This window comes from Gossypium raimondii, chromosome 4 (assembly GCF_025698545.1).
Source record: "Gossypium raimondii isolate GPD5lz chromosome 4, ASM2569854v1, whole genome shotgun sequence".
Classification (NCBI taxonomy): Eukaryota; Viridiplantae; Streptophyta; class Magnoliopsida; order Malvales; family Malvaceae; genus Gossypium; species Gossypium raimondii.
Genome location: NC_068568.1, coordinates 20,886,339 through 20,899,011, shown reverse-complemented (window position 1 = coordinate 20,899,011; position 12,673 = coordinate 20,886,339). Strand labels below are relative to the sequence as shown.

General features: G+C 29.9%; 1 long non-coding RNA gene across 1 annotated transcript; it reads left to right on the top strand.

Moving 5' to 3' along the window:
- The first annotated feature begins 6,658 nt into the window (after positions 1–6,658).
- On the top strand, positions 6,659–9,298 carry LOC105766679 (uncharacterized). The gene is made up of 3 exons (XR_001125345.2): positions 6,659–6,782; positions 8,880–8,979; positions 9,118–9,298. It is a non-coding gene; the product is annotated as an uncharacterized LOC105766679 (long non-coding RNA).
- The last annotated feature ends 3,375 nt before the right edge of the window (positions 9,299–12,673 follow it).

Here is a 12,673-nt window from a genome sequence, read left to right as displayed (position 1 = left end):
GTAATATTGGCTTTTTCTATTTTTCTTTTCTTTTTTTGTCATGTTTGAGGTTACGTTTTATCTTAGAATCTTTCATTCTCCTTAAAGTTAATTACTTAATAAGTTGGCCATGTTCAAAGTGACGAATGACATTTTTGAAATATCCTTCACTTGAAGAAAATTTCATCTTCTGTGAACCATTTTGGGCCATATTGTCTGTTCAAAATTGACCCTTACCGAAGGATCACCCTCCACATTAGAGGACATTTTGTGAGGTTTTGGGTATGGATTGATGATTTTACAACATTGTGAGACAAACATGAAATTGTGCGCAATTCAAATTGACAAGATGGACGCATTTCCAAGAATGACCTTGTGATAAGATTAACCATATTTTAAAATGATAAATGACATTCTTTTGTTCTCCCCGTCACTTTGAGAAAATTATATCCCTTGTTACCCCATTGTGAGCCTGATGTATCTTCTTTCTAAACCCTAATTAAAGTCATCCATCGAACATCATGGATAGACAAGAAAGATCATGAAAAATGAAAGAAAATTTCTAAATTCTTGATCTTATTTCGAAAAAAGAAAAAAAGAAAAAATAGGGAAAGTGAATAAGAAGAAAAAAAAGAAAGGAAATAGGAAGGAGTAAGAACAAAGAAAAGTGATTAAGAGATGGAAGGACCAATAAAAAATTAAAAATAACTCCTCATGGTTTTTATACTCTTTCACATAATATATATTTTAGCTTGGAAATCCTTTCTCTGATTGACCTTTAAGCCTCAGACCACATTACAACCCTTAAAAGACCATTTTGATTGAATATGCTTGTTCAAATCAAGAAGTTAATCATTGGGATATTACGACGTCTTCAAGAGCATAAAAGAGGGAGATGAACTCTAGGGTGAAAACTCAAAAATGAGTAGTCTAAAGAGATTTCTAAAAAAAACAAAAAGAAAAAAAGATATGAGATGCCTTGGAGGATAATGAAGATTTCCAGAAGAAATTGATCCCTCAGTACGAGCCCTGAAGTCATCTATTTGATCCTATTTTAGCCTATTTTAGCCCTTTCTTTGGCACCCAAACTCGGGCCGACACTATAACCTTGGAACTAGTCCACCTCTGATTGCTCATGGTCGGTTTAAATTAGGGAATTAATTTACTTGGAGAATGTAAGAGTCTATAGAAAGAAGATTTTTCTTAAATCAAGAAAAAAAATAAAGAAACCAAAAAAAATAAAAAGAGAGCAAGAGAAAGGAACTATATTGAAGAATATCTAATTTAAGATGCAATTTTGCAAAAGAGCATGGTACAGGGTTCACAGTTGGAATAGTACAAAGTCAAGAAAAGGAAATTCGGCTTCATGAGAATTAACGAGTTGAATCTCGATGCAAGAAATTTATGTTTCAAAGATGGATTTATGAAATCTGTGGTACCAAGTTTGTTAAGTAAATTATCATTTGAGAATTTAATTTACGAGTCATAAAATCATTTTGAAATTTGTTAAGGCGATACCCCATGGAATTTGCTTTTCATGATATGTTGTCTATGGATAGGGATTTTATCTTTTTCAACCTAAAAACATGATTCTCAAAATGATTACCTTTTATGAAAAATTCTAGAAAGAAAGAAAGGAGAACATTCATTGCATTTAGAGGCCTAGGTGTGGAGGTCCATTTACTTTTCATTGCATTTAGAAGCCCAAATGTGGAGGTTCATTTACTTTTCATTGCATTTAAAGACCCAGCTGTGGAGATCCATTTACTTTTCATTGTATTTAGAGGCCCAGGTATTGAGGTCCATTCACTTTTCATTGCATTTAGAGACCTAAGTGTAGAGGTCCATTGACTTTTCATTGCATTTAGAGACCCAGGTGTTGAGGTCCATTTACTTTTCTAGTTTACTTTTCATTGCATTGACTTTTCATTGCATTTAGAGGCCCAGGTTCGGTATCTACTTTTCTAGTTTTGGATAACGTAACATGTTTTAATCTGTTTCGATTTTGTTAATTGCAAAAACTTGTTATTCCTTTTACTGCGATGTTGAGTGGGATTTGATAGTGGTTAGGTGTCTATGTCTTTGTACGTTCCTTGCTATGCAAACCACAAACAAAAAGGGGCAGTTGTAGACACCCGTTTTTGTCCGAGCCCGATTAGGGGACCATTTAACTTTTGGTTCTCTCTTGGGTCGTTCATAGCCCACTCGATTTTGGATTTGAGACCTTTATTTTTCCTTTCTTTTTTTCTTCTTTCCTTTTTAGGCCTGTCAAAAGCCCTAATTATTATTATTATCATCACTACTACTACTATTATTATTACTAAATATTATTATCGTTTTTTACAAATAAGCTAGATTAAAAAAAAACAATATATAAACATGAAATGAAATGAAAAAGAGGAGGCTTTTTATTATTTTTGTTCTTAAAAAAAAGGTAAAAAAAAAACACAACAGTTACAAGCATTCTATTTCTTTTTGTTCTTTTCTTCTACTTTTTTTTTTGCCATAGGCATGTCATGAGGGATCAGATTTTCGGTTTCGATGAAGGGGACGTCATCGGACCATCGGTTCTCTGCCCCTAGGAGCCCCCAAAAATCCTTTTTTTTTCCGTCCCCTTTCAAAATAAAGGTTTCTTTTTTAAAAACAAAAAAGGCTTGATTTGGGGAAAAATTTTGATTTTTTTTAATAAGAGAAAGTTTAGATTTTAACAAATAAAAATAGTTTTTTTAGTTATTTTAAAGGAAAGTTCAATTTTTAAAACAAAATTTTATTTTTTTCAACTATTTCAAAGTAAAAGCTTTAATCTTTAAGAAAAATAGTTTTTTTTTAAAAGGAGAAAGTTTAGTTTTTGAAAAATAAAAATTTGTTTTTAGTCATTTTAAAGGAAAGTTTAAAATTTTAAAACAAATTTTGATTTTTTTCAACTATTTCAAAATAAAAGCTTTAATCTTTAAGAAAAATAGTGTTTTTTTTAAAGAGAAAGTTTAGATTTTGGAAAATAAAAATATATATTTTTAAGTAATTTTAAAAGGAAAGTTTAAAATTTTAAAACAAAATTTTGATTTTTAACTATTTGAAATAAAATTTTGATTTTTTCAAGTATTTCAAAATAAAAGCTTTAATCTTTAAGAAAAATAGTTTTTTTAAAGAGAAACTTTAGATTTTGGAAAATAAAATATATTTTTTAAGTAATTTTAAAAGGAAAGTTTAAAATTTTAAAACAAAATTTTGATTTTTTTAACTATTTCGAAATAAAATTTTGATTTTTAAGAAAATTAATGATTTTTTCTAAAGAACACTTTGATTTTGCAAAAAAAAAAAAAATCTGACCACCGTACGCGGCAACTCCACCACCAGAGGCCAAAGAGCCGTTGGGCTCTCCGGTGGTGGAGCCATGGCCAACATAGAAGTTGGAAAAGAAAGAGCAAGATTTTTTTTTTTTTTTGAAAAACAATGAGGTTAAAATGAAAGAATGAATAGTTTTTTTTTTCATTTATAGGTGCCAAAAATGGGTAATTTATTCTCACCCCCTTACTTTTTAAAGTTACACAAAATACCCCGTTTTTTATAGTACTGCCCTTGTTCTCTGACCTATTTACACCCGTAACCCTTTTATTTATTTAAACATTCAATTTAATCCGAAATTTAAAAATTAAAAGCAAATTAACTGCTACATTAGTCCTCTATCTTCCACATTTTTATCTTTTAGTCCTAAAATCAAACTATGTCATTTTGTTTCCATCTTTAATAAATAATTTAACTTATATCTTCCATTTCACTTGCATTTATACATTTTTATATTTATTCACACTTGTATAATTTTTATTTATTCTTATTTCATTTTATTTATTTTCATGTCTAGTTATATATTTTTACGCATTCCCTTATATACATTTTAATGTTATTTATTTATGTTACTTTGATTCTTTTATTGTATTATGAATAAGGTGTATTATTGTTATTATTATTATCATCATGTTAATGTCTTATTTATTTCATTTAGCCAATTTAATTAATTTTCCTATTTTATTACTATTCGTTTTAAAAGAGAGAACTTTAGGTCATTTTTCCATACTATAGTTGTTGACATGAAGTTAGTTAATTAGGTGTTATATTTTAATGAAACCATAAGGTTTTTACATTTGGATTTAGGTTAGTCCTTAATATCTTACCGCCATTTACCTTAGAAAAATTATAAATAATATGTAAGATATCTTTTTAGGGTTTTAAATTAGTTTTAAATATCATATTGGATTAGAATCTTAAGTTAATATGTAAATATTTTTTAGGACTTTATTCAAGATTAAAACAAAAGATTTTTGTAGGTGAATTCACTACACTGGCAAAAATCGAGCATTAGCAGCGTTTTTTTTAAAAACGCCGCTAAAAAAGGAGCATTAGCCGCGATTTTAAAAAAAAAGTCGCTAAAAAGGAGCATTAGCAGTGCTTTTAAGCAAAACACCGCAAAAAACCAAAGCCCAACGGCGTCGTTTTCTTACCTTTCGGGTTTTTAGCAGCGATTTCAAAAAAGCGCCGCTAATGCTCGGGGCTATAGCGGCGTTTTGATGAAGCGCCGCTAATGGTTGGGGCTTTAACGACGTTTTTAGGGAAGCGCCGCTAATGCTGGAGGCTTTAGCGGCGTTTTTTGAAAAGCGCCGCTAATGCTGTGGGCTTTAGCGGCGTTTTTGGTAAAGCGCCGCTAATGTTGTGGCCTTTAGCGACGTTTTTGGAGAACTGTTGCTAATGCTTTGGCCTTTAGCGGCGTTTTTGGAAAAGCGCCGCTAATGCTGGGGTCTTTAGTGGCGCTTTTTTAAAAGCGCCGCTAAAAACATTTTATCTTAATTAGTTTATTTATATTAATTAAATAAAATTCAATTTATTTCTAATTGAATATTTAAAATCTTCAAAAAAAATAATATGTAAAAATAATTTGAAATAAAATAAATGGAAAAATTAAAATACTATTATTTAAAATAATTTTAAAGTTTTTGGGTACATGATTACTAATTGTTTTTAATTTATATATTAAATAATTTCTTATATAATCATAAAAGAGATAGTATTAATTTTAAAATATTGAATTAATTATCACTATGGTTTAGGGTTTATGATTATTAATTTAAGATTTAAGGTCGGTTTAGGAGTTATTATTTTAAGGTTAATGTTTAGGGGTTAGGGGCTAGGGGTTAGACGTTAAGTGTTAAGAGTTAGGGATTTAGGGTTTAGGGATCCAAGGTCGAGTTAGGGTTTTGGGTTTAGATTAATTAGTTTTTTAATTTATATTTTAAATATGTTCTTATATAATTATAAAAGAGATAATAATAAATTTGTTTAGGGTTTTTGGTTTAGGGTATATGATTAATTTAAGATTTAAGACCGGTTTAGGAGTTACTATTTTAAAGTTTATGGGGTATGGATTTAAGGATTATGGTTTAAGGGTTGCGATTTAAAGGTTTGGGGTTTGGGGTTTGATGTTAGGGGTTAAGAATATGATTTAAGTTTTAGGGATTCAGGGGTTGAGTTAGGGTTTTAGGTTTAGATTAATTAGTTTTTAATTTATATTTTAAATATTTTCTTATATAATTATAAAAGAGATAGTAATAAATTTGTTTAGGGTATATGATTAATTTAATATTTAAGGCCAATTTAGGAGTTACTATATTAAGGTTTATGGAGTATGAATTTAGGGATTAGGGATTATGGTTTAAGGGTTGGGATTTAAGGTTTAAGGGTTAGGGGTTAGACGTTAGGGGTTAAGAATATGATTTAGGGTTTAAGGATTCAGTGTCAAGTTGAGTTTTAGGTTTAGATTAATTAGTTTTTTTAATTTATATGTATTGAATGGTTAATTTAGGATTTAAGGTTAATTAAGGGTTTAGTACTTGGGATTTATTAAATGATAAAATTTTATACAATTAATTAATGCTTTTATATTTTAAAAAATTTAATCTAAACCCATTTGATATATTTAAATATTAGTTTAAATAGAATTAATAAATAAGTTAAAAAAGTAATAGATTGATATATGAATATTTAGGTATAATTATTTATTTTGGATATATAGGACCACATTATAAGAAATAAAAAACATTAGCGGCGTTTGGGTAAAAACGCCGCAACTATTTTCAAAACGGCGTCGTATCCATTTAGAAATTTAATTTAATTTGTGGCGTTTTTTGGGAAAACGCCGTAAATATGTATTATAATTTATCAAAACGGCCCTGTTTCACTAGAGGTGTGTAATCTATTAGTGGCGTTTATGCTAAAAACGCCGCAATGATGTATTAATGTTTTTCAAAACGTCACTGTTTCACTTCAGGACTTTAAATTTTAGTGGCGTTTTTACGGAAAACGCCGGAACTATGGATTAAAGTTTCTTAAAACGGCGCCGTTTCTATTCAATAAGTTAATTTTTAGTGGCGTTTTTGCTAAAAACGCTGCAAATATATATTGAAGGTTCTTAAAACGGTGCTGTTTCAGAATTTAATTTTGGCAATTATGGAAGCAATAGCGGCATTTTTTTCCTAAAACGCCGCAAATCTGTATAATTTCTCTAAAACGGCGCCGTTTCTGTACACGTTGTTAAACATCAGTTTAAGTCTATCGATTTAGTATCTGAGAAAGAAGGAAAAGAAAAAAACACAGAGTAAGGCAGAGCAGAGAATCGAAAGGAAAAGAAAAAAATACAAAGAAAAAATACAAAGAAAAAAAATCAGAGGAGAACTCAGAAATCAAAAGAAACAAAGCAAGAGTTGAATTGATCTACACTCTGTTATCAAAGCTGCGGAATTTTTGTTTTAAAGGTAACCCTTTTTCCCTCAATAATCGATCTACATTTAGGGTTTTCTTTCAGTCAAATTTGGGATTTTTTTATCGATGGTTAATCTTTTTTTTTCTTTTTGCTTAAATGTTTTAAGGTCGATAATTTTGTAGAAAAAGTTATGCATGTTAGGGTTTGTACTCCATTTGTGGGGATTCTAGTTCACGGTTTATTAGTTTAATTCACGATTTAACTTCTAAAGTATACCTGTTTTCTTATTTTGGTATCTAATTTTTTTTTTCAAAATTTGTTATTAAAGTATACTCAAATTTCCAATTTGGTTTCCCTTATTTTTATTCGTTTGAATGTCTTTGACCATTCCTCTAGCTAAACTGCAGCAGAAAATATCATAATTTCATGTTTATTTGTTACTGTTTCTTAGCATATGTTGCAAAACATTAATATTGTTAGTGGCTTTTTTAAGTGCAAGACACAAAAGGGAAAATCTAGCTAAATCGAATCTCAAAATAATAATAAAGTTATTATTATGTTTATTCAAACCCAAATTTCTATGTATTCAACTCAACAAGTGTTAGAATGCTGCTGCAGATTAAATTATTTTTTCGTGAATTCTACAGAATATGTAAAATAAAATAGTGATGCAATACAGAATCCTGTTTGTATTATATATATGAGAAATGTTATTAGAATTTAATTGCATGAGCTGAACCTTTTCCGGTTGCCTTCCACGACATAAACTGCAATATGGCCTTTAGGAACATTTGATTAGCAGTTACGTTCTGAATTATGCTTTGGTTCTGAATTATGAATCTACTTTTGATAATGTTTTCCTATGCTTGCCTTATGTACTTTTGGATAAGAAAGCTGGGTCTTTGGCCGCGTTGTTGTGCTTAGCTTGCTTGGTTGGATAACTCAAATTTATCAATCATATCATAACTTATATATAAACTTACATAATAACTTACATAACTTATATAAAACTTATATATAAACTTGCATAACTTACATAATATCATAATAACTTACATAATATATAGCCTACATAAATTGCATAACTCACATAATACACAACTTACGTAACTTAAACAACTTACATAATACATAACTTACATTAATATTATACATAACTTACATAACTTAATTAATTAATATTATACATAACTTACAACTTACATAACTTAATACATTATACACAACTTGCTAAACTATTATTTTGTCCTTTTATATGGTTTTAATCTGTTATGTTATGCATTTGCCGTTGCCTATATGAAATTGCTGTGTTTAATTGAGAAACTTCTAGTGGCATACTTGTATTTATTCTCCTGGTAGTATTTGCCTGACTGTACCTTTAGCTTTGTAAATCTGAACTTCCTTTTTGACATTGTTTAATTACTTCATGGTTTGGTTTGAATATATATTTTGTAGCAGCAAGTGTAGGTTCACGTAATGCTGTTATGTGTTGACTGATTGAGAATTAGATAATCAATGGAACACTATTAGATGTTAGAATGGTATCTTATTCTTTTCTGGCCTAGTATATGTTTAATGTTTACTATATTATTATTTTAATATTATATTATATTTAATAATACTTTTATTATTTAATACATTAGCAATAGTTTTCATTATCAAAATATAACTTTCTTTTGAAATATTAAAATAAAAATCTATGAACAATAGTAAAATATAGAGTCAAAAGCTTAAAATTGGCATATAAGATTTAGTTTTTATTTATTTTACTATTAAAATTATTATATTTATGAATTATGAACCTTTTGATTTTAATTACTGTTAAATTCTAAATTACAAGATAATTCATAGTTAACAACTCAAAAGATAAGTAATGCGCATCCAATATTATTATAGCATTTTAATTTTTGATATTATATATTCTAGCTTTTCCAAAATATAAAAATAATGTTTACTATAATATATTTATTTATTTATCTTATTATTTTTTAAGACCTATACTCGTGTTTTCATTTTGTCATGGCAACTTGTTTTTCATGTTCATGCAAACAGTACCATAATGCTCTTTGAACTTCTCTGGTTTAATAAGCTAGTACAAGAAATTTATTGAATGTAGAGCCTTAGCTAATTTAGGCTTTTTTTATTTCAGAAACTTCTTACGTGCCAAACATACACGGATAAAGAAGGTATCAGGCAGCAGCAGTTGTTGGCATTTATCCCAAGACATCACAAGCACTACATTTTACCGAGTAAGAGTAGTTGATAGAGGCCTTCTTTTTTTTCCTGGAAACTAATTAGTGGGTCGAAGTTTTGTATGTTTTCTCATTTCCATTTCCTTTTTGTCCTGTTTCTTTGCCTCTCTTCTATTGCAATTTTTTCTAAGCCAGATTCTGTCAGCAAGAAAGTACATTTTAGTCCCCAATTACAGATAGATCCTAGGCAAAATTATCTCCATGCTAAATCTTGTCTTCAGCCTTCAGGTATAGTGTTTCTTAGCAAGTAGGAACTCTTCTATGTTAGTTGTTTTCTGCATTGTTGTGATATAATTTCTTAAAGGAAGAAGGTAAACATCATGGTACTGATTAAATGTTTTTCAAGTATAGATACTCCTGTATCAAATACTCTTTCTTGGCTCTTATCCTCAGAAACCAAGTCTACTTTGAAAGGGACTTCGCAAACTTTAGCAAGGTTAGTTTGGCTTAAAAATTCTATGGTGAATGGATATTTTCCTTTGAGTGTAACTCTTCTAATGTTCAGCTGAGAGAAAGAAGTTATTAACATTGCTTTTACAAATCACTTCTGGACTGTTGTGTGATCACGTGTTTTGATGATTGATGTTAATATATATATATACATATATATATATGGTTTTGCTCTATGAAAATCCTTTTGTTTTCACATGTTGCCATGCTAAACTAGTAGCACTCTTATCTTAATTTTGCAGTCACTACTCAGAGGTAGGTTCTTGCATGAGAGACCTATTGAAGAGGAGAGACCACCTTCAGTAGCAGTGAGTGAATTAAATAAATTAAGTCACTACTCAGAAGTAAAATATCCATTAGCCTGTTACTTTATCAGAATGTGTTATATTTCCTCAACAAAGTCTAATTTGAGTTTATAGAAGCAATAAACTCATGTAGTAAACAGTGGATGTAGTCAACCCATTTCAGTCTATAAATTTTCAAGTTTATTACTGTACATTTTGAACTTGTGCATTTTTTTTTTTTTTGCAATCAATTAGTTGCACTATTTGAACTTGTAATTTTGCTATTTAAATATTAACATGATTTTTCAATATTTGACTAAAAAATTTAATTTATTATATGATTAAATACTATCTTTTTGACTAAAAGTATATATTTAATACTAATTAATTTTTTATATTAATAATGTTTTATTTTAATATTTAATTTTTTAAATTTTTTTTAAAAGTTAGTGGCGTTTTTTTATAAACGCCGCCAAAGAACGATACTTTTAGCGGCGTTTGTAATCAAAGCGTTGCTAAAGGTCTTGAGCTATAGCGGCGTCTGTGGGAAAAACGCCGCTAAAGGTCTTGAGCTATAGCGACGTTTTTGGGAAAAGCGTCGCTAAAGGTCCTGATCTATAGCGGCATTTGTGGAAAAAGCGCCGCTAAAGGTCCTGAGCTATATCGGTGTTTGTGGAAAAAGCGCCGCTAAAGGTCCTAACCTATAGCGGCGTTTGTGTAAAAGCGCCGCTAAAGGTCCTGACCTATAGCAGCGTTTATTTCAAAAAACGCTGCTAAAGTTAGCGACGCTGTCATTAGCGGAGTTTTTGGCGGCGCTTCATTTTTAGCGGCGCTTTTTTAGCGCCGCTAAAAGCCTATTTTGGTGTAGTGATTGTAAATCATGAGTAGGTCTTTCTAAGTATTTTATTTTAGAATCTTTTTTAAGAAAGCTAATAAATGTTATTTAAGATTTACTATTTTAGGATTTTGATGAATTTAAATCTTAGATTAGGAATTTTAAAGTAAGATAAATCATAAACCCGACATAGGATATTTTCGTAAGATCTTGATAGGTTCAACGTTATTAATTAAATCTTTTAAAATAATAATAATAATAATAATAAAAGATCGAATAAGTTGTAGTTGTATTTTAACATCTCTCTTAATTTATTGGTAATTTCTAGGTTTTTTTAGAATTCTAAAATAGAATTAATTTTAGGAATTGAAAGTATTTTACTAGAATTATTTAGGTATCCTTTAAGGTTCCGTTAAAAGTAAAAATCTCTAATTTAAGTTTCAAATTAGATAAGTTTGGTAAACACATCTTAATCAAGCTGCAAGTAAACCAGAGGCGTTTCCCTTTGAGTTTTTATTTAAGATTTCCATAAGATTTTAGTTTAGATTAAGACACTAATATGTTTCAATAAAAAAATCTAGTTCTTAGGACCTTGTAGGATTATCCACGGATAGGCATTGTGGGGGTGCTATAACCTTCCCCACACGTAACCGTATTCCCGAACTCGAAATTTGGTGATGAGATCGACTCTAGATTTTTAGGATTTTTCCGCAGTTTTAATTCTAAATTTTTAGACAATAGGTGGCTAACCAACCTAGCCTAATTGGTTAGTGGCGACTCTACGTAATTTAGTCCCTGCGTGTCTAACTTTGCTTACTAGGCCCTCGTACTCTTATGTAGGCAACGCTATGACACTTGTTTTAGAAAAAAAATTTAAATATTTGGTTTTTCCCTAAATTTATTTTCCGCTGCGTTTTTCAAACCCGTTTTTCTAACACATGCCACAAGCAACATATAGAACCATGTGTTTATTGTCATGTCGGACTTTCACGGAAGGTGCCATGGGTTACCCCCTCATGGACTTATACATAACTTCATGATTTGATCTGTCAGTTTGATTCACATTTTATTGAAGGCATCACAATGAATATTCTTACTATCATGTTATGCGATGGGTCTCAACCACATGGACTTACACATCCTAATGTTGTAATCTACCAATCCAGTTTTCATCTTACTGAGGCATTATCATAGGTGTTTTCGTATCACACAATCCCATGGGTCTTAGCCACATGGTCATGTACTTACTTTCGTATCGTGATCCGCCAGTCTAGTTAGCAATATAATTGTCTTACCAGATGCTTCACAAAGGAACGTTTTACTTAATTTTTTTGACATAATTTATAGCATTTCACAATGATATATTAGCATATTGTGACTGTGGAACATGTATAAACATATTGCATTGGGTAAATGAATCTCCAAGCACAACTAATATAATGTGTAGCATAGAACTATCACCCTCCAAGCACAACCAAATATACCCTTCAAACACAACCAATATACCCCCAAACACAACCAAAAAGTGGTGAGTACTCACAATCCTATGGCATGCCAACTATATCCAATGGGTCCAAGAGATTATAATGCCAATATATCCACTTGAACACACATTTATTTTTGGTTTATGCACACTTTTACATAATATTTCACATGTCATAACACATAATTGAATCTGATAAAATGCACTATTAAGTGCTCATGTAATGCTTAAAGATTCATATCATATAGATCTTATACAATGTGCATAAATCCAACAAACTCATAACACATTCAACCACAAAACACATAAACATATCTCATCTTGCAAACATATTTTGCATATCGGTAATTGATCGATTAGAGACACATACCCTTGGAACTTAGGGAAGTGGTTTAGGCAAACCTAATCTCCCTAATAATGCATCACATTATGGCTAGAACGATAGTTCCAAACATTTATCTTTGCAATCGTTGCTACAAAGCCAATATGCATGCTTCTTAGTGAAACGTTGTTAAAGATGCTTAAATGGTATGCTGGATTTTTAGACAAGTTGAAAATAGCCTATTGGTATGAAAAGAAATTATTCTGCCTTTAGAAATGCATGATATGAAAATTTGACATGTCAAGTAATTGTTTAGT